Source organism: Gallus gallus, chromosome 2 (assembly GCF_016699485.2).
Source record: "Gallus gallus isolate bGalGal1 chromosome 2, bGalGal1.mat.broiler.GRCg7b, whole genome shotgun sequence".
NCBI classification, from domain to species: Eukaryota; Metazoa; Chordata; class Aves; order Galliformes; family Phasianidae; genus Gallus; species Gallus gallus.
This window is the reverse complement of record NC_052533.1, coordinates 5914775-5938414: the sequence shown is the minus strand read 5'-3', so window position 1 is coordinate 5938414 and position 23640 is coordinate 5914775.

Genomic DNA, 23640 nt, shown 5'->3' with positions numbered 1-23640 from the left:
GCTCCCTGTAGGCACATCAGTGGGTGCAGCTCCCCTGGGGAGATGTTTACCATTGTGTGGGTGCCAGATGCCTACCAGGTGTAAGCAGCCCCAGCTGGGAGTACTGATGAGGGAAGATTAGATGATAGGAGGAAATTTTTCCCTGAGAGGGTGGTGAGGTGCTGGAACAGAGAAGCTGTGGGTGCCCCAACCCTGGATGTCTTCAAGGCGAGCCTTGATGGGGGCCTTGGCAGCCTGATTTGGTGCTCGGCAGCCCTGCCCATAGCAGGGTAGTTGGAATTGGATGGGCTTTGAGGTCCCTTCCAACCCTAGTCATTCTATGATTGGATGATTCTACAGTTCTAAGGTGTAAGGACCTGTACAGGGACATTGAGCCAGTCTGCAGGTGGAGATGGGAAGGAAGTATTTGCCTCCACTCCACATCCACAACAGCTCCTCCAGGCATGGAGGCAAAGATGGGCCAGGATGAAGCCCATCCATCTCTCTTTGAGCTGTCTTGTGATTTCAGCACCCATAGAAAGCCCCCAGCCTGTTTCATTGCTCAGCTGTGTGCAGGAACAGTGAGAGGACAGAGCCTCCTCAGCAGCACCTATTCAAAGTAGGCGAGACAGAGCACTGCTCGCCTGAGCAGCTGCTTTTTGGAGCTGTCTCTGGTTGTCATTTTTTGGGGAGGGATGGGGGTAGCGAAATTGGGTTGGGTGGCAGATGGTGTTAAACAGGAAGGGAGTCGGTGTTTGTTTGCAAACATGCTGAGGTGTCGTTCCATTATTGCCCGGCGCTCTGACAAAATCAGTGTGGGAGCTTTCTTCCAGCTCCTGCAGCCCCAAACACTGTGGCAGATGAATCATCTCCAACCCAGGAGTAGGTCCCTGTCCCAAAAGCCCTCCCATAGAGCACAGTGAGCCTGAGGTTCAGGTGGGTATTTACTGCAGGGCTGGTGTTGCCTTGTATTTTGAGGCTTCAGCCAGCCTGCATCTCTAGCTGCTTGTTTCTTCCTTCCCATCCTCAGAGATGCAGAGACATCCACACAGAGATAGCACGTCAGTGGGCAGCAAGCTGTGTCTCGCAGCACCCACGCAGCACCTTCCATGCACCAAGGACCAGTGCTCAGCTCCTGTATTTCACCCCATCCCTGCTGGTGTGATGTCTCACCCCCAGGGTGTCACAGTGGTAGCACATGGGGGCTCATATCTGCAGCTGTGGCAGGTCCCTGTGGGCATCAAGCCCCACTGGGGGAAGCTGATAGTAACCCTAGTTGCATGGGGAGATGCCTGTATCCTTAGCACCCATCCAAACACATAGCTACTTCCACAGCCTATGCATCCTCTACACGTTGCATCCCATGCTGGCATCTTAAGAGCTGAAAGGGTTGGAAGGGACTTTAAAGTTCATCCAGTTCCTGTGTCTCAGCCATAGACTGGGTCACCACCCACTAAATCAAGTTGCTCAAAACCCCATCCAGCCTCACCTTGTTCAACATGTTTAGGAAGTTTTTGGCATGTTTAGGGAATTTTTGGCACGATCACCAACTGATGGTAGGGTTGGGAGGGATTCTGGTGATTCTAGCCTCTGGGTCATGCTCAACCTGCCATAGCATCAGTGGGTTTTGTCTCGCCACCTCTGGTGCCAGCTGTGGGCAGCATGGCAAACCTGTGGTACTGCGTTAACCCCCAGCCAGTTGGCACCTCCTTGGCCCCAGCCCCACAGAGTGGTGGGCACAAAGGAGGTAGCACCCTGCCAATGTGCCTGTCCCTCCTGTGGGGGCTATGTAGGTCAGGGGCCAAAAAAAGAGATGGCGGTTTTTAAGAGCAACCTCCTAAGCCATCCCAGGCCCTCTATTTGTTTGTTGATGTTGTTGTTGTTGTTTTTAATTTCTGAAAATATGGTGTTTTAGGACATCGTTGCTTTGCTTCTCCTTTCTCCTGCTGGGAGAGCCAGGACTGATGACTCAGAAATTGCTAAAAACATCACGCTCAGCACTGCCACAATCAGGAGACTGGCTTAAAAATCATGAGATTTCTACAAAACAGAAATCAATTCTTTTTCCTTGTCCTCTGGTGTTTTTGACACGGAGGTCAACTCTTCAGCCCTCAGCTCTGAGGAACACATTTCTTATATTTTGCTTGTTCTTAATGAAAAATAAGGTTGCTGGCTTGTTTCCAGCACGCTTGGCGTGAGCACTGCACTGAGTCCTGTGCCTCTCCCATGGAAAATGTGCAAGCTACCCACATCTAAGCACAGGGAAATGAGGGAAGAGTGGATGCAAGCAATCAACTCTGCACCATTAGCACTTCCCAGTGACCAGGCAGTACTGCAGCATGTCCGGATCTGGGGAGCCGGGCTGCCTCCAGGTCCCATGACTGCTTGCCAACAGGAAAAATGAGTGAACGTTCCCTGGCTGTTTTTCAGGGCTGGATATTGTACTTTAATGAACAATCAGAAGGCAACTAGCTGGAAAATAACTGGACCTTTAACAGCCTTGGTGCTTAATTTACCATGTACTTTTTCTTACGTTCTCCCTCTCATTGCTGACATTATATCAGCATGGCCGCCTCTCTGACACCAGTTTTATTCAAATATTGCTGTTTCATCTTGCCTTTGTTTCCTCAGGCTATTTGGCCATCCCTGCCTCACCTGTCAGAGCGGCCCATTGCCACCTCCTCCATCCCAACCCATTAGCAGGGACAACTCCGTCTCTGTGCTCACATCCCATCACACAAACCAGCTCCTCCATGGGATCCAGGGCTGCTCACCCCGGCGGTGGCTGCTGCTCGGATGGAGTCATTTGAATCCGTGATTTATGTGTTCTTCACACTTTAATTGCATGGCGGAATCTCTCACTCTGGCAGTGTCTAATCTCCCGACATTTCACATGCTCTGCCTGTGCAGTGGTGGAAGATGAATAGCCCATTCATGTGGGGAGTGCTTCACATCCAGATACGCTGACTTACAATGCTGATAGACTGGAGCGAGAGATGAAGGATAGCAGCAGGGACTGGGTAACTTGTTGTGCCTGGCAAACCTCATTGATTCCAAAATAAAATGTGCTCTGTGTTTATCTGTAAATGATGGCATTTTCACTCGCATGACTTTTTACTTCCAACAGATCTCTTCCCTGTCTGTGAGTCTCTAAAGGAGCTGCAAAGCACGTCTTTGCCTTTAGGGTTTGTAGGGTGGTGTTCCCAGAGCCAGCTTTGGCAGAACAGGCTATTGAGGGAACCTGAAAGCTCTCTTTAGAATATGTATGTGAATATTGTTGCTGTTTGGCACTGAATCCGTCACCTGAAATGCCTGAGATTTTCTTAATGGGGCATGCACATTTTGCTGGCTCTCTCTCTCTGCTCTCCTTAAAATATGTGTGCTCTTGAGTACTGTAGGACTGAGGGCCTTGATTTAATTTTATTTTTTGGCACTGTAAAAGATAGGAAGAGGGAAGACCATACCCATCAGACAGAGTGGGTGGGAAGAGGTGACCTTATCCTCATCTGAGGAGCTAACACATCGGATAACTTGTGCAAGGTCATGCAGAAAGTCTGTATCATCAGATCAGGGAACTGAAATCAGGTCTTTTGTTCCAGAATTCTGATCATAGAACAAGTTTTACCATTCATGATCTATTCTACTTTCACATTGAAATCTATTACTTACCCCTACAACAGACAAAACTTCCCAGCAAAGCATATCTGTAAGGGACATTTCTCTATCCAGTTGGCAAATCCTCCTAGAACAACCATAGAATCATTAAGGTTGAAAAAGGTCACCTAGTCCAACCATCCCCCTATTGCCAATATCACCCACTGTCCATGTCCCTCAGTGCCACATCTCCACAGTTCTGAACGCCTCCAGGGACGGTGACTTCACCACCTCCCTGGACAGCCTATGCCACTGCATCACCACTCTTTCTGAGAAGAAATTTTCCCTAATATCCAAACTGAACCTCCTGATTTCCTTTGGTATTTTGTGCATTTGCATTTATTTTGGAATAAATAGAGGACTTCATGTATACTGTGATGTGAAACAGCACCTGCAAGAACAGTCATATCACATCAGCTCAAATTAGTAATTAGATATTTAGAGGCATAAATCAGAACTTGGCTGGGCTGGAATCCTGAGGTGTGTAAATCAACAAGTATGAAGGCTCAACTGAGGAAGGAATAGAAGGGAATTTGTCTCCAATCCTGAAATTATAATGTCCTATTTATTCTGACCACTCATTTGATAAACTGTAAATCTTATTTGATCGGCTGATAAATGCTAAGTTACTTGTATAAAAGTGGAGGAGCTTTGGCAGAGCTTGAGGCTTACCCCAAAGCAGCCCCCAGTTTGGCTGGCACTGGGTAGAGGAGTCTCCTATGTGACTGTTCCCTGGTGATGGAACACCTCTTTCTTTTTCAGTCTGGAGACTTCCTGTCATGTTCACACGAACATTTTTGGAAACATTTCTGATAGGTGAAAGGTCAGTTTTGGGGCATATCTAATCCTGAAGTTTGTGGTCAAGAAACTGCACAGTAGTAGGGTCAGAAAGGAGGAAGTTTTCATAGAGTTACAGAATCATTTGAGTTGGAAGGGGGGACCATCTAATTCATTGCCCTGCAATGAACAGGGACACCTACAGCTCCATCAGGTGCTCAGAGCCCTGACTAGCCTGAATGTCTTCAAGGATGGGCACCCACCACCTTGCTGGCCATCCTGTTCCAGTGCCTCACCAGTGGTTTCTTCCATTTCTGTTGAAATCCCATGAAGTACTTATAACTTGTAAAAGTAGCATAATGATGTGTGGTTGAGCAGTCAAATAGGTGGAAGGCAGGAGGAGAGGCCTGCCTGGTACAACCCAGGGCTGGACCAGGAGTGGATGCATGGGTTCAGCTGGCAGAGGTAGAAAGGACTCTTCGTTTTAACCCACTGCAGTTATGTTCCCAGTGTTCATTGGGCTGATGTTTCCTGGCAGTGTTTCTCTGCCATTATCTGTGACGAGATGAACTGTCTTGGAAATGTTGAGCAAATATAGCTGAAATGATGTCTTCTCTTCCTCTGAGAGCATATGAAGACATGAAAATCTGGACTATTTTTTTAACATGGGAATCGCAGTTGAAAGTATTGGCCTCTGCTTGAATAGACCAGCAAATAACTGCCTTGGGAAGGGGGTTGGGTCTTGGAAGTGGATCTAACTTCTGTTAGAGACTGTGCATTTATCATTGCAATGAGTAACATGATGAGAGGCTGTCTACTTTAATTTCCACTAATTTGGCAAGTTACTAGAGCAACTCCAGATCCAGATTTCCACAAGATCTTGGAGGCTTTTGAGCATGTCTGAAAATCTGATTCTTATTTTAGGTGTCTAAATGGGAATCAAACACTTGTAAAATAATCTAGCCCAGTTGTGGGTGCCAAGCACTTAAAAATCTGACCTTCAGTTCTTGAGAAAATCTGGCTGCTTACATGTTTTAAAGCTGAGAAAAGCATGGCTAGAGCATCAAGCCAAAGGAAACAATTTGTCTTGTAATGACAGGGTTGAGAGGTAGATGATATTCTTTTAAATAAGTACAGCACCTAGGTCTGGATGATCTCTGCTTCCAACTAGATGAGGATATAAAGACACTGATAATGAGATTCATTACAGCAGCTTTCTAATCTCTTTCACTACAAAATACATTACATTTGGAATTTAACTGTGTGTGCAGCACGCCAGGTGGCCAAGCTGCTTTTACTGGGAGAAAATAAAGAAGCTGAAATGCACTGCTATAGAGTGCTCTTAATGCCTAATAATGTCATAGAGGAAGAAGTATGTTCTTGCTCTCTGTCGCTGATGACTGCCGAGTGAAGCACATGTTATACAAAGTCACATATGCTGGAGGATAACGCTGCTGCGGGAGCCCTTAGCTCACTGGTATGTGACACTGCAATGTGATTAGGAAAGAAATTACATGCTGGCAAAGAGCTTTCCCCCATTTTCAGAGTGAGAGAGAAGAATTACCCCCTTGGAAATGTTATATCTAAGTGAATTTACTTTTCCATGGGCTGGTATCCTCTAAGGAAGAAGGATGTTCTAGCTGCTGCTCAGCAGAATGGATATTTTTTATTTTATTGGCTCAGGATGGACATGGGGCTATTGGCCAAATTCCACCTTGGGTGAAGCAAGGGAGCCTTTCATCACAGTCAGGGGAATTTGAGCCTGAGGTTTATGTTGCACTGAATCTGAATATGGAGACTTAAAAATAGGGCTTCTAGTTCACATCCCAGTCTCTGAGGTGTTCTTGCTAACGGTGGAGGTGTGTTGACATGGCAACTCCCTAAATCTAGCCCTGAATGCTGTAAGCTTAGCTCCTGGCCTACTAGGACTTGTAACTCTTCAGAATGAAAGACTAAGTCAAGGCTTTCTGTCCACTGAGAGTGATGCTTCTGAATCACATATGTGAAGTTGGCCTAGGTGCTTTTTCCCCCTAGTCTCATAAAAGCTTTCAATAATTTGCATTTAATTTTAACAAGAAGTTCATGGAACCGTTCGTCTGGAGTATTCAGTCAAAATAAAACTGTTGCAAAAACCTTTTCTCCCCTTATAATAAGTAAGCTTTCTATGCAACATAATTCTACCTTTTCTCTTCCCCATCTCCTTTATTATGTTACAGAGTAGAAGTTTTGGTTGGCCTTGGTAGGGAACTGCAGACAGGCTGTGAAGTACAGTGCAAGTATTGAGAGCTCTTCCCAGCTGTTTGTCACAGATCAGATTCACTCTTTGTCGTGGGCTGGGATCCAGTTGCAAGACAGATGCTTACAGTTTTGTTTATTGGGCTTGCTATACAAAGGGTTGTGCTCCGCACTGACAGGCAGCAGGTGGCTTACAGAAAGAAAGAAAATGTGTTTTTGTATTTTTTTTTGACTGTTTACAGATTTTTGTGACATACTGATTGCAGCTGGATGTGCAAAAAGGCAGGGCTGGAGGTATCTGCACAGCCTGCCAGCCCCTATCACTCAGACACAAACACTGATGCACTTGGACTTGAACTTTCTCCATTGCTTGGGAATGCTTATGCCATACCTGCTTTCCTGTACACTTCTCCCATGACTTCTTACTCCTCTCAAAGCTGTGAGCCTTGTGAGTCTCCAGCAGTTTACTTTGTTAGGATTTGGTGAGGCATTGGAATAGACTGCCGAGGGAGGCTGTGGAATCACTGCCCCTGGAGATGTTGAAGAACTGTAGAGACGTGGCACTGAGAAATATGGTCAGTGGGGATGGGTTGGGATTGGACTTGGGGATCTCAGTGGTCTTTTCCAGCCTTGATGATTCCATGATTACCCAAGGAGACCTCTTAGGCAGAATCAAAATGCACCCAGCCCTCAGCAGGTAGTACATTTCAGGTCTCATTTCAAGTCATCTTCCACCTCCTGTTGTTTTATGAGGCATCTGCCTGTCATGGCATGCAGGCAACTGTCCTTTGAGTGGCAGTCATATTGGATATCTCTGTCTGTCTTCACTGATGTCATGGATGTTGCTTAGAACAAAATGAAAGATGAAGTTACTGAAAGATGTAGGTAAGTGGAGCATTGATTCACTTGAAAAGAGAACAAGAAACTGAACGGTACGGTGAAGCTCAATGGCCATGCTCCCTTCATGCCTTTCTGCTTCCTTCATTGTGCCACCACACGTGAGCCTTTGTGTAGCCAAAATTTAGGTGTCTCTGACCATAAGTCGCTTTAATGAAACATGCAAGATGTTCCTCTTGTGGGATTTTGTACCAGTACTGAGGTATCTGTGAATAGCCATAGCCCTGGGGACCCCAAAGGAAAGTGAAGAAGCAGCCAAAAATAGACATGTTTGTATAGTGATCTACTGAATATCTCCACCACTAAATTTTAAGGTAAAATCCCGGGGGGGGTTGGGGGTGGGGGAGGGGGGGAGGGAGAAATAACCATACAAAATACCGAGAAGTCATTTCTGTCAACATATTTCCAAGTCTGTATGACTCTCACATGCTACACAGGCTGTGCAGAGCACATCAGAACTGACTTTTGGCATTCAGTGATCTCTCAGGGACTTTTCCAAGCCATTCCGGCCAGTCATACAGAAATGCCCAACATAGTGGGGCTGCCATATAAACATGAATTGGAAAACTGCATTGCTGTATAGTATAACTGCTCTTCTGGTGTGTTTAGCCATGCAATTATTTCTGCAAACTGAAGCATGAATAAGTGCATTTTAAATCACGTGTTCTTGCAAAGGGCACTGGTGTAGCCATGTGAAATCTCCTTGTCCTGTTCCCATCTTACATTGTTGAAGGTTGGGATGGGAATCTCATTCTGGCAGCACAACAGCAGATGAGGATCTGGGATCCTTGACTCGTAGCAGTGATGATTAGTGTGTGAGCAATCTTGATGTCAGCACAGGTTTGTATAAAGCAGTCAAGCTATTGAACTGTGAATAGGTGTGGATTTGGGAAAGATCCGCCTGGCAAAATCATAAGCAGGAAAATGAGCTGAGTTTGTGAGGCTGCTCACAGCCAGCAGGTTGTCCGGCTCTGGGCATGACTGAAGAGCTTCTGTAGAAATTTAGGAACTAAGCAGATAAGTTGTTTTACTTTAGTATCCAGGGGGGTTAACAGGAGCCCACTGGAACCCTTTTAATTGGCAAGTAGCCCCATGGAGGCTGGGACATGTTAAACAATTGTCCTGGTAATCTAAAGCACAGTGAGACTGAAATTGTTCACATCTATCTTGTGAATTCCTCAAATAATAAACACTGGACAAAGTTCAATAAACAACCAGATCAAATCTCACTGAGATGGCACTAGGAAAGCATCTAGACAGAAGCAAGTATGGGGTAATGTTCTGCAAGCAGGGAAAAATTACAGAGACACAGGCTGGAACTGATGCTCTGAAAGGATTTCTGGCAACGTGAGGTGAACAGTTTGGGGCAGGGCAGGTGCTTTTTGTTCATGTTTTGTTCATGAAGAAACTGTTAGAAAACTTTTCCAAAGGTTGACTCAGTTCTATTGGACTCTTCTGCAGGAACCCAAAATGAATGTCAGTCCATAACATTGCCAAGAAACAGTATGTCCATGAGCTGTATGAAATGGAATTGTGGCTTGTGGAAAGGCAACGTGTTCTCCATTCCCATCACTAAACTGCTTGGGATTTGGTTCAGCTAATCTCTTTTAAACAGCCTTCCTCATTGCCCATAAATTCTCTGTGTTGAGAAAGTTTAGCATTCCTAAATCCCCATGAATACCAAGTATGCCTTTCCTGAATTCCTGATATCAAAAATATGTTAAGCTTCTGGCATGGATCTTCCATATGATGCCTTCTAGAAACCTCACAGGTAGAGTGACTGGACCAGTGTCAGTCTAGTCCCAGGTGAGTGGTTGGGGTTGGATGCTGAGGCAGGATGAGCTCAAGCAGAGACAGCTTCGGGGTACTCATGGGAAGCAGCTGTAATCCATCCCATCCCTCCCTCTCAGTGAATCTCAGGCCTGGTGGATAGGGCTTGTGGGATGACATGCAGGGGTAGGAGGATGTAATCTGTGGGATTGTGCAGGTAGGGGGTAGTATGGGTAATTTGGATGGGGGGATGTGAGGGATGTAGACCACGGTGGGATCTGTGGGGTCACACATAGGAGGACACTGGTATTATGCGTTAGGTTTGGGAAGGTCAGCAGTTCATAGAGAAAACTGTGGAGCTGTATGGAAGTGTCATGGCCACGAAAAGATGTTGTATAGACCCTGATGATGCATCTTGTCCTTGAAACGGAAAAGGCTTTGATATCTCTTTTTTAACCAAAATGTAGATCTCTAGGCTTTGTGAATGTAACACACTTGTCATGTTTAACAAGATACGTGTGAAATGTTGGCTTTCCTACAGCCTACCTGTGCTTTCACCTAAGCCGTGATGCCAGGCCCCTGATCATGCAACACTTTGTTGTTTGCACCTTGCTGATGGGTTGTCAAGGCAGTGCACAGGAATGTCACTGTGCAGTTTATCACTATGTCGTCAGTGTGGAATCAGGTGGCATTGATGTGCAAGTCTCCTTCCCTGCCCACCTCCGCCCTGCTCTGCTGCTCCTCAAGCCCATGGCAAACTCCCCATTACTTCTTCCATTTTTTTTCTCACCCCCTGCAGCAGGAAGATGTGACTGAGGGGAGCTCTGAGTGCTCCAGGTCACTACCACATCTTGGAGGATGGGATTCAGCCATTCCATGTCATGGCAATCTGATTCCTAGAGCAGGGAATGGATATCACTTATCCTGCTCATGTTCATCCCCCCAAGGCACTCCAGCATGAGCAAGGGAGTACCTTGATGTTTCAGATGAGCTCAGAAAGGTGATGCAGCAATGAGCTGTAGGTATTTATGGTAGAGCTTTATTGGAGGAGTAGCACTCATCCAATCCATAAGGTAGTTGGCTAGGCTGATTGTAAACAAGCTAATGCTGAATTGCTATTGAATCTTGAAAGGACAATACTGTGAGTAAAGCACTAGTTTATAGTCGTGCTGGGCTTTGAATGAGGTGACCTCCACAGTGGGCATCCAGGAAATGAGACGAGGAAGATGGATGGTAGATGGACGAGGCAAGTTTCAGTTATGCCTCTTGAACATAGAGAACAAACTGAAAAAAAGACACTCAGAAAGGTGAAAGGCAATACCTGCCTTGGTTTAAAGCACTCCCTCACCTGCCTCCTAATTCTTTTTAAAACCAAAGGAGAATGTCAGGCCTTTGTCTTGCATGAAGGATGACCAAATTTTCTACAGAAGTATAAACATTTAGCATGACCTGCACAGCCAGCCAAGAAAGCACAGGGCTCCCTGTGCAGCAGTGGATAGGCATGCTCTACAATATGTCCTCAGAGTTTGTCCTCTAAAAACGTTGGCTGAGTTTCTAGCTGCTGCCCAAAATTTGGTCCTGTCCTACTGCGTTCAGGGGAATGAAGATTCATGCTGAGGTCCACTTCTCCCTGGGTCCAGCTCTGCAGAGTGTGCTTGGCTGTCCCACATAGCTGGCAGAAGCGTGGTCATCTGTAGAGATGGAATCATAGAATCATGGAATCATAAGGATTGGAAAAGGCCTCTAAGATCATCTAGTCCAACTGTCAGCCCATCCTCACCATGCCCACTAAACCACGTCCCTCAGTGCCACATCTCTGCAATTCTGAAACACCTCCAGGGAGAGTGACTCCACCACCTCCCTGGGCAGCTGTGCCAGTGCATTAACACTTTCTGAGAAGAGGTTTCTCCTAATATCCAACCTGAACCTCCCCTGGTGCAACTTGATGCCATTAAGTCTCATCCTATCACTAGTTACCTGAGATGCCTCCTGCTGCTACTCCTCTTGGTCTGATTTTCCCAGAATGGGGAGCAAGTTCCTTCTTTTAACAGGATTTACACCCACATAACTTCAGATGAGATACATCTGACATAGTTTCCATATCTAAAAGACAGAGTCTGAGTTTGAAACAATAAGTCTAGGTATGCTTTAGAGCTGAGGGGGAAAAAAGGAGATTCAGCTCCTCTAAGAGGTGCCTGCAGAGCCCCTGAACCACTTGTATTCATGTTTGGCCACCATAAAGGGGAAATACTGGCCTAGATATCTAATAATCTGTGATTAGACCCAAATCAAGTCTACTCTTCTTGCCTTGTTAAGGGTACAAATCTAAGAATAAAGCAATGTGTTGACATTTTAATAATAATGCCAGCAGGATTTCTTCATTTCTTGTGTTTCTTAGCTCCGGGGGGGACAACGAACTGCACGGGTAATGAGTCAAGGTTTCAGTTGTTATCTCCCCGTGTCAGCATGGATCCAGTCAAGTGAAGATCTTGATCAGCTTTCTAGGAGGGTCAGAGAGACCCGGAGGGGACCTCGCTTAAAGAAACAAAATTGAGTCACTGCTGAGGATGTGAGCTTTTTGACTATGAGCTTCTTGACTATTTTTGATCTGGATGTGACCATTTGGAAACATTGCATTGCCACAGGTAGGCCCCGTCTTTCTGTACAGTGTAGCTCAGCTGGGACAAACTGTGAGCTCACAGGGACAAACAAATGCTCTACAGGCACTAGTTGCTGGCCCAATATATTTATGTAAAAGTTTTGCCCTCTGTGGGATTGTGTAAATGTGTCTTTCTCAAGTTGCCCTTGAAAGCTAGCCAGACTCCTGGATCCAATTTGCCCGGATCTAGTAGACAATGGGATGACAACATGAAAGATTGATGGGATGTGCTTGGCACATCTCCGGAGTCAGCATCCTCACGATATGGAAACAAAAACTGGTCCTGGTTGCAGAAACCTCGGACTTCTCTCTGTATCTTGTACCACCATCAGAGCCACACAATGTAAATGTTTATTGCCTTCTTTTCATGGGTCTGTGGTTTGTGCTTTGAGTTTCATGCAATGCCGTGAGGAGGGCCCCTGGAGTGCAGTGCTATAAAAGAGCCAGAGGCCAGAGGACATGTATGAATCTCCAGCCTGGAGAAAAGCCCCACAGTTTGATTCCACTGGGGTAGTGGGGTATTGAGAACAAGGGAAAACCAAGTTGGCCGTAGGATACCATCCGGTCTGTAGGGTGGACAAATCCATGCAGCCTTGGTGGGGGCTTTAAAAGCAGTATTGCTAGGCTGGAGGGAAGGAATGTTCAGCCGGGGAGCTGCTATGATGGAAGGAGGAGCCTGGAAGAAAGAGGAAAGCAGCAGCATTTGCTTTCCCTGTTTGTGAACTTGATGCAGAGAGACATTTGTAGTTTCCAATAAGCAGTTCATTTATCTTAACTTAATACCTTTTTACTCCATCGCTAGAAGGGTGATCGCAATTAAGGCAGCACAGCAGGGCTTCCTGTACAAACCTCCGAACACTGCAAGTTACGTTATTTGCTACAAGCAGCCAGAGTTATGATCACCAGTGAAAAATAAGCTTCCTCTCTGGCAGCTGGCCAGCATCATCCCAGCAAAGCAAAGGGCTGGGAGAGGGAATAGCATTGAAATGTAAAGCAGTTAACATTTCTACAATATGTGTCAGCATCCACCGAGCAGTGTGGGCAATTAAGTAATGTTACATTGTACACTTCACCTTGGAAGAAAAGCTCATTCTGATGGACTAAAACACCCCAATGCCACAGACTCTACTGCTGATTTCACATCTAAAGCAGTGTTTTCCCTTCTATGTACAGGGCTTAGCGCAGAATTAAGGGGGAGAAAAAAAAGCAGCATGATTTTAGACTTAGAAGATAAGTAAAAGTGTGGGCCCTCTGCCAAGTTTCTCACCATTTAGCAGCACTGGGATAGGATAAAGAGCAGATTTCTGACTGCTTCCCACAGCCACTTCTCCAGTTTTGCAGAGCTGTTTTATATTTGAAAAATGCTGAAGATGTTTCATTACCTCTTTTCTCTGATTTAGGGGATCTTTGGGTCTCCTCCTCCCCCCTGCCCTCGACCTTGCATTGCTGGGAGTTGTTTTCTTGCAGGAGCCATTAATGCTCTTCAGCAATGGCCAAGGAAGTTGGTTGTCAGTCCCACTGCAATGATTATTTTTTTTTAAGGCAAGGATATCCCAAAATTAAGCATGGTAACACTGCTGGAAATCTTCCACATCACCCCATGGGCTGCCTTGGAACTAGAAGGTGACTGCTGAAAAATAAAATGGTGTATGTGCAACTGGGCCATTAGTCGGGGGTAGGTGAACTCCTCAAGAGATGTCTGTTGCTTGAGTTGATATAAGCAAAAAAAAAAAAAAAACCTTGGTCTCTGAATTCCTGTGGGTTCTATTAAAATTCTTTCCCTGCTGGTATGTTATTGGAGAGCCTTTAGCATTGAGAACTGATTGTCCGGTACTGCTGGGTTGTCTTTTTTAAATCCTGGATGCTGACTGGAACCAGATGAAAAATTTTAACTGAAATGTCTATTAGGGAACTAATTCCAAGAGGAATTCAACAGTCTTTCAGGCTCGTTTCTGATACACCCAGATGCTGAATTGGTAAAGACATACTGCACATGCTGCAGAACAATAATAGAAGGAGAGGAATAGTGGAGAACAAAACAGAAAGAACATGGATAAACCTGTTGTTTGTGAGGTAGTGGCAGCACTTTGACCAACTCTCCTTTTGTCTTTGGTCTGTGAATCTATTGAAAGTTACTGTCATCTTAGTTGTAGTCATTAAAATTATTATGATCGTGAGATTTAAGGAACAAAGTTCCATTTTGCAGCTACACCAGAGCTTCCAAGAGATGCTTTGAATACACAAATTTTTGGTGTGCAAATGTAATTTTTCTTTACTTTTTCCTAGACTTCTCTGTTCTGGGTAGTGATATATGGTGCAGTATTACCCTTTGGTGTGGTATTCTGGACATTTTTTTACTCAGAGCCTGAACACCAGCTCAGCTCTCAACACTTGGAGGGTGCAGGAGGCTTGCCTTGATATCTTATACAGGTTCTGAACCTATTTCAGGCTGCAGTTTACACAAGAAAATAGCCCGAAGAAAGTGACATTTAGAACCTTATTGTGAACTGTCCAACGCAGGAGAAATTCGGTGTAATGGCAGAGCTGGGAATCCCAGTTTTGTACACATTCCCTGCTGGTTGTGAATATTATGCTTCCGAATAGTCCCTGGTCATTCACACTGAAGAGGAAATAGGTCTTTCAGACCTCCCAGAATAGCCTGAAGAGCAAAACTGGATTTCTCAAGCAGTCAAGACCAAATTATTCCCAACAATGTCAGTTCTAACAATGGGACAATTATTCAAAGGCAATAGAAAATCACCCTAGCAATGGACATTGGGACATGAAGAACATCAGAGACATGGGGATGGCATTGTCTTTAACTGACAAATACAAAATGTCCTCTTGCCACCACTTCACCATGGGTTATGTTGCCTCATCCCGCTAAAGGCATTGCTGTGATGGGCATGAGTGGACATTACTTTCTGGGTTTTGTCTTACAATTTATCTCGATTTTACCCAACAACATGAAACCTCCTGCTCCTTGCTGGAGATACAGCTCTGGCACAAAAAGAATGTCCAGGAGACCCAAGGAACAATCCTGCAAGCCTCCTGGACACAGTGACTTAGTTGAGATGACTCGAGTTTATTGTTAAGCATTCTCCCATGCATTTCCTGGGATGAGGGCTGGATTAGTAACCAAGACAATAAATTGCTGGTGGTGACTTGGAATGCCAAGTAGCTGGTTTAAAATATTTAGAGGTCTGGGACCTGAATCCAAAGAAAATTGATTCGCTATTTCCATATTCTGAACTGACCTGTATGACACTGGGTTTTTTAACGTTCCCTCAATACTCTCTTAATACCTATTCCTTGTATAAAGTGGAAAATGAATGTATTGCCTGGGGGGCGGCAGCTTGGTTCACCTTCAGGGCATAGCTCTGGTTGCATGTCAACTCTCATGATGGGCTAACAGGGTCTACATTTTACCCCAGTCATATTCTGCTGGGTTCACAGTTACCTTATTTGTCTTCTTGTCTTTTTAATATTAGCAGTGTTCATGCTACTTTGACACAACATTCGAAGACCGCTAAAGTGGTGACTGGGTAACAGTCTTTCCAAAAGTCTGTTAATTGAATGTTGCTGTTGTCAATGTGTCCTGCTAAACCAAAAATGTCGGCATCGTGGGTTATATAGGGTGATATACCCCTCTTCCAAACTTCTCTATGTCCAGCTAATTCTCTCCTAATGACTTTTGAATTGTCTGAGATTAATAACAGGAGCAAATTCAAGTACTTTCTCCAGCCATTGTTTCCCATATGGCTTCTGAAATAGGATCCAGGAACTTGAACAATGTCTATCATAAAATCATAGAATGGCTTAGGTTGGAAAGGACCTTTAAGATTATTGAACTACAACACCCTGCCATGGGCAGGGCTGCCAACCACTAAATCAGGCTGCCAGGGCTCCGTCCAACCTGACCTTGAATGCCTCCATGAAAATCTCCCCTCTAGCAACTGAGAATTGCTCTAGGAATGAGATGAACCAAGGACCTGTACTTAGAAGCATGGGTAGAGTGGACTGGGGGACACATGATCAGCTCCTGTGTTTGAAAGAATATTCTGCTCCCTTAAAAAACAATTCACATGCTGTCTCTCCGTAAGATTCTTGGTCTATTTAATAGGACCAGTTCATCCTCTGCCTGACGTCGGTGAGCTCTGTATCAGCGCTGCGTGTAACTCTTAGTGCTCCACCACAACAGCTGTGGTTTAGGCCAGCAGTGGGAAGAGTCACTCTGTCATTTTGCTATGGATCACTGCTACACAGACAAAAATACTCCCAGCAAAATGTTCTTAACTCACAGTGGTCACCCACCACCAAACCCGTATTGCCCTTGATAGGACAAGAGTGTATCCCAGATATGGAGAGTTCCCATTCCTTCTTGTCCTGGTTTCAGCAAGAGGCAACATGAAGCTTGAAGCCTGTGTTTGTGCTCACTAATTTTAATTCTCTGGGCTAGATGCGTAAAATTCATCTCCACTATAAACATTTTCAAATATTTACATACAATAACAATTATGGACATTTTGATTTAAATGATTAAAACACCAGGCTTGACTAGACACTAATTGCTATTGATTGTTTAATGATATTGTGGAATGGTAATGCAGGCTTCATATTGACGGTCAAAAGCAATTGACCGAAAAGTCATTATCCATTTTTAGCCTTACAAGTAAACTGCCTGACTTTTGATTAAAAAATATCATACTGTTGTAGAAAACCTCCTAAAGAGAAAGGATGAAAATTCTAACCTCTGTGTTATTGAAAGCATTTAAATTACTCTTCTGACCACAGAGCGGGAATGCAAGAAGAAATTTAACCTTCGTTTCCAGAAGGAAGCTTCAACTACAGTCAGTGGTTAGAACACTAATCTTTTGGTTTTGGGACTGGGATTTAAGTTCCTTCTCTGATTTTTATGTGCAGTATGTTTATGGCCTCATCTCACTCCTACAATTGGCATTGCATTTCATCACAAAACCATTATACATAATTTAGCTGCGTTCTTCGTAGGTCAAACCTGAGTAGAAGGTCACACTGGAGCTACCTAAGCCATATGCATTCTGAAGATAAACACTGAATCTTGATTTTCATTTTGCTGCCTTTTTTTTTTTTTTTTTTAAATGGGAAAAGAGGAAGGGAAGATGTGAGGAAAATCCTGAAAAATGCTGAATTTTATCACTAGCAATATATTTTTAGTGTTCTCTCTGTATATTATTATGCATGCCACTTGCAGCTTAGTATAGAAACCTACTAGGTCAAATCAAGGGTCCACAAACTCACTGTCATCTCCGATCACAACCAGTATGGGATTTGGAATGATACTCTTAGAGTTAATGTTTCCTCAAAAGCGTATGTTAATTAACGTAGAATTGTGGACCTACAGCCACGGGGATGATCAGCATTGGGCTAAGGCTTGCACAGATCTAACCATTCTCAAAATAATCATCTAGAAGTTGGCTAAGCACAATTTCTATATCTCATCTCTCCCATTCACGTTATCAGTTGTCCAGGTTTCAGTACAAATCTTAATTCAGGAATGAGATCAATTGTCCCTAGAGGGGTCACCCCAGTGCCAGAGTTCAAGAAGTGTCTGAACAGTGCTCTCAGAGATAGGATCTGATTTTTGGGTGGTCCTGGGTGGAGCCAGGAGTTGAGCTCAATAATCCTTATAGGTCCCTTCCAATTTGGGATGTTCTATTATTTTGTGTTTCAATGGATTTCAGTTCAAAGATTGAATTCTGATCCTACTGGAATTAGGAAGTCCTGGTTGACTGTGAAACAGGAACGGATCTTGCATTAAAGTTGTAATTTGAGGAAGTGAGGGTTTTATTTGACTTAGAAGTTGTAGGGTGGATGCCAAACAAATTATCCAAATGTCCAAAAATCTCCAGTGTCTTCCCAGATGGCATTTTTCTGGGACTTCCCAAAGAAAGGGGCAGAATGTGACCATGTGAATAGCAGTACTAAGACCCATGGTTGGAGCCAAGAGAAAATCTTGCCGTGCATACAACACAAAGCTTGGCATCCAGAGGGATATCTCTTGTGTATTTCTTTGTCTTTTAGTTGTTTGCACTGGGGTGAAACTGTCTCCTATGCTTAGGCTGATTTGCTTACAGTCACTAGGGAAAGAACTGCTCCACCAATAAACTCAGGGAAGAGAAGCACAATTTATGCACTTCAAATCACTAGGAAAAACACACCCTTTCTCTATCATTTATTGTGATACTCAGAAATCTTTTTGAAGAAACTGAAACCAGTCACTACGCTAATTAATACACTGAATTATATACTTCAATCCTTGTTCAAAGTATGAAGCTATTTCGTTACAACTCCAACAGGATGGGCTGCTAAATAGATGCCTCAATCAATATTAAATCACAAGTCCTTTTCAAGGCAGTGAGAACAAAAATATACACTTTGATAATTGTGCTGTGACCCCATTATATGACAGCTATAAACCACTGCTGCTAATGAGTTGTCGTGAAATAATATGAAAGCAACCAAATTAATTTATAAATAGCAATTTTGTTTTGAAACCATTCTAAACATATTTTTTCCTACACAAAATCGTCAGAAATGGTTCTCAAAGACTTTTCCAATGGAAAAGTGGAAGATATTTGCTTAAGTTACAATTAAGAAGGAAAATGAATGCTGTAATGACCCACCCAACACAAAACATGACATTTCAGACTATGTATACCATGAAGCTTACTTTCAGGTAAGACCAAGATTTTCAAACATCAATTTCCACTGGCAGACCTCCAAAGTCTAAACCTGTTCAACTAAAACTAGCCTGATTTTTATAAGACTGATGAACTTTCAGTGATAATAGAAATTGAGATCAAATATTATAGATTTTAAAGACAGCAAACCTTCAGAAACAAGAAATCAAGATAAAAATCCTTTGTCAGAAAGACATTTAATTTTTACTTGGATAACTAAGTGAGAATATTTATTTATTCTGATAAATTTCTGCACTAGTTGAGTTTTAATCACTGTATTAGAGTCAGATCTAAAAGGAGGAAAATGTTATTGCTCATTTCACAGCAGTTACTGTGAGGACTCTGACTGTGGATGCTCTTACTAACCTACATGCAGCCCTGTGCCAAGGTGACTACTATATGATCCCTGGAAAAGAGCTGGCCTGTAGGGTGAGTGGAAAGAAGTTGTTCACCCATCTATGTAGACATGCCCTTAGTCATGCTGAGTGAATCACATTTTAAAGGAAAAAAAAAAGAAAAAAAAGAATTCCTGTATGAGAACGTCCAGTTCTTTTGGATTTATGATAGCATAGTCTGAAGTTAGATCCAAAACTCATGACTGACTCTTCCCTCCAATGAATTAGGCCAAAATTCCGGACAGGAATAAATATCCTGGAACTGTTGGAGAGTTTGGAATCCAGACCAAAGTTCTGCAACTCACATTCCTCTCCAAGATATTGCAAGGTATTTTTAATTAAAAAGTTCTTTTTTTCAAATAGCATGAGGCCTCAGAATTTGTCCTTTAGCCTTCAACTCTGTTTTGACACTTGTGAACAATCCAGGCTTATACCTTCAGGTCAGGCATTTAAGGTTTCCAAACCCTGCTTTGCAGCACTTACAGGAGAGTTCGTGGCACATGGGAGATAGATATATGTATTTTTAACAAGTAAGAGTAAAAAAGAAAAAGTCCCAGGACTTGCATCTGCTAGGTCTGGGCTGGACACCTCTACCAAGACAGAAGGCAAGTTAACAACTAACAACAGAGGTGACTAAGGGTCCAGTGCCTGGGCTTCTTCCCTAGCCCCCTTCTGATTTGCTGTGCAGATGTTCCCTTGCAATTTTAAGACTCCGATCCAACCTTATGCAGTTTTGTTGAATTTGCATGTGGAAACTTGAATGTAGAAATTTGCACAGTGTTAGGTTCTGAGTGAATGGTGAAAGAATTACAATGACAGAGCAGCTTTCTCATGGTCAAAATCAATCCAGGAATAGTACCACGAACAAAATTACATTCTCCTTTCAATCCAAGCCCTCACAAGTGATTCCTTCTCTCCAACAGAGAGGCTACAAGTAGTTCTTTACACCTGGAGATGTGCAAAGAGAAGCTCTTAAGGAGGACAAGCAACTAATTTGAAGACCATCTGGACATCAAGAGAGACAGTAGATGATCAGACCAGAGAGCAGGAAAGACACCTTCTTGTGTCTCCAGAAGAAAATGCCACAAGACCTCACTGAGTCCCCTAATTCTTCAACAAAGGGTTAAGCACTACAGTGACTCCAGCCTAATGGCTACCCTCACTGTGAGTAGTTAAGAACTCCTTGGCCCATTCTTCACACTTTAGGAGGTCCCCCTCAAAGCAAATATACATCAATAGTTTAGAGGCAGAAACTATCAAGTCATGCTGTGTTATTCAGAAACAGTGAGAAGAAACCGGTATAATGGGAAAAAGAAATGATCTCACCTGCTTGGTGGTAGAGAGACATTTCTCACAACATTTAATCTAAAGACTAGTCTTAGCCGCTGGCCATATCTATCATTCATCATGACTTAATGAGAGAGGAATTGTCTTGCTCTGGGTGCAGAGCTCTGAAACAAAAGCAACAATAAACATTTTTGCAGTTAGAGTTGAATTCTCTTATCTTCCTTTTTTTCTTTCTTTTGACATATTCAGCACCGCACAGCAGGGAATGGTTTGGCTTTATGTAGAGCTGTACACTCTCTGTATGCTTTGCAAAGTAATTGATTGGTATAGAGGTAGCGGTACAGTTGTACTGCTTGGACTGTCAGCTCAGCAAGGGCTCAGTTGTGGATGTGGAGCTTATGGAGATGAGGAGTGTTGGTCCCAGAATCAGAGTTATTCTTCTCCTTGAAGCTTTTCTGTTGTAATTTACCAGTGGGATAAAAATATGAGTTGCAAAAATCCCGCTGAACCTCTGTAATCCTTTGCATTTGAATGCTGTTCCTGAGGCTGCAGGGTGATGAACAGATGATCCATTGTCAAACAAGCTGCTTGAGGTCCTTTTTTTCTTTGTGCTTTGTTTAGCAGGAACAGTATGAATGTCCATGCAGATCTGTAACTATCTGCCTCTCCATCACAGTCCTATGGCACTGCATGTGTCTGCAAAGAGTTCTGGTGTTTTTTCTGCTGAGATGCAAATGGTCTTGAAAGATAAGGCAAAATGTTATGCTTTGGTCACTTCTTGTTTTTCCTATGTCTCATGCTCCTATCAGGTGAATGTAGAGGTATCACTTTATCTGTAAGACTTCCTGCAGTACGCAGTATACCTTCCACAATGCTTTCTCTGTCCAGCCCTCGTGGTACAGGAAAATGGGTAGTCATAGCTAAACCTTGATGCAAAGGTCCAATATAGGAAAGACAATGATAGCCACACTACCACACAAATACAGAAACAAGAACCCCACCAATGTCTAGACCAGAACCAAAGAGGTATCAGAATATGTTGTTTGTTCTTTAGCAATCTCAAATGCAACTCTCTAGGGATTTTACTTTCTGCTTTCTCCACACAGAATGGCAGCCTGAAGTTTTGATAGAAATATCAAAATAGTAGCACCCTGAGTGCTTTTCAAAATGTGCAGCCCATCCCTGGGAAGAGAAAGGAATCCAGAGCATTCACAGGCTTTGAGGAAGATGGCCATACCTGCCATGTAGCCTGTGCTGCCAATTCGGGTCGCAGGGATCACAGTATTTGCCAATTTTTTGGTCCACTTAGACCAAAATGCAAAACAGAAGTTAAATAAACAAAGTGCAAAGAAAAAAAGGAAAAGACTCTTGACTGAGTAAATGTTATTTTATGTCTCTTCCACAATCTACAGCTATACAGAGAGACTTAAAATACCGAATTAATAAAAAATAGAATATCTAAAGAATCTCAAGAAATTATAAAATGAAAAAAAATGCTATGAAAAATGCCACCTTTCTTCCCAAGTGTGAAGTCAGTCTTCGCAAGGAAAGGAGTAGCATGGAGTGTTGGAAAACAAGAGTGCCAATATTTAATATTAGTATACTGGACTCCTTCCCACTTTTTTCCCAGGTGTGTTTTCAGAAATGTCTGGACTGCTTTTGATTATATTGAAGGGAATTGACCTGAGGCAACACTTAGTATGGAAAACCTCTTCTTATTCAACCAGAAGTCTAAGAAATGAAAAGCAGAACATTTTAATGAAAAGCATTGGCTTAGATTAGTAGTATACAGAGTTAGCATCCTAAACAATGATATTGTTCATCCATGGAAGAGATTACAAATAACAATCTTTCTACGTAGTAATTATGGCATATGCATAGAAACTAGTTCAAAACCCCTTGAAGTCCATGGAAGTCTTTCTACCAATTTCAATGGATTTTCACTCGGATTAAGCTCAAGGGGTTGTATTTGTTAAAACAGCTTAAGACAGGAGAATGTTACTTCAAGCTAAAATTTGCAAGGTAATTATAAAAATAGTTGCTCGTTGAAGTAATGTACAGGGAAACCACTGTTTGTTAATGAGAATGGCAATATGTGTAATATGTCTAACTGGAGGTAATAAAGAAAACAGTCTCAGATTGAGAGTCTGGGTAGTTACCTAAAGCCAAGGTTAAAGAAGCTCTAATATTCTTACATATGACGTATAATGGAGATGTATAATATTACAGGATTACATGCATCAACTATAGGTACATTTGTGAACAAAATATTGGATTTAAAAAAAAGAAATTCTGTCAAGACTCTGGTCTCATATTATTTAACACAAACATCAACATTCAGATCTCTTTATGCCCTATAACTATACACCTTGTATAACTCTTTGAGCAATTCGGTGATTTTAATCCAATTCAAACATCTTGCTTTCATCATCCTGTAAATTTCGATCTGTTTCAATTATGCTTGTGGTACAGGTTTCTTCCAATGGATAAAAAAATAATCCTTTAAATTTTTGTGGGTGTTAAATGTCTACTACCCCAGTGCTAGTCGTATAAAAACTAATGCTAAGCTATGTTCCACCCCAAAATTCTTTCATTTGAAATTTCTTTGGGTCTTTTTACTGTGAGCACGTTATTTGGAAGTTTTTGCTCTTTGTTCCCCATATAAATTCATAGACTGTGTGTCTAATTCCTGTCTAAAGGCAGGTGCAGGTCTCAGTCTGATGATGTCTGGAAATGATTGAGGAAATGAGCATCAGCTAAGGCAGAGATGAAGACTTGGTTTGCTTGTACGTGGTTTACCAGAGGGAGTTCTTCACCACAGATCGTGCAGTGGCAGATTCCTGAAGCACATTCTTCTATAACTTGGCAAACAGATGAAAAATGGCATTAAACAATGACCAAAATATTGGGTAACAGTTTAGTTACGTAGAGCTAAGGCAGGAGACAGAACAGACTGGGAACAGTCAGTCTTTCTGAAATGCTGAGAGAAAAGCCATGTGTGTCCAATAGGTCCCTCTGCCCTTTTTCTGATCAGGAGACAGAAGTCAGACCTTCCTGCCTCCACATGAACCTGAAAACAACTTTCCTTTCTTCTCCTCCAGCAGTCTTGGCTTGAAAGAAGAGTAGAAGGTGTACGAGTGCTCATATCTTGGAGTTGTCTTTTCCATTTGTGAGCTCTACAAACACTCCCACAGGCAGAAACACAGAGAAGACTAAATCAGGAACGTTCTTGCTTTGTAGGTGGGAGATGGGAAGGAAGAAGATG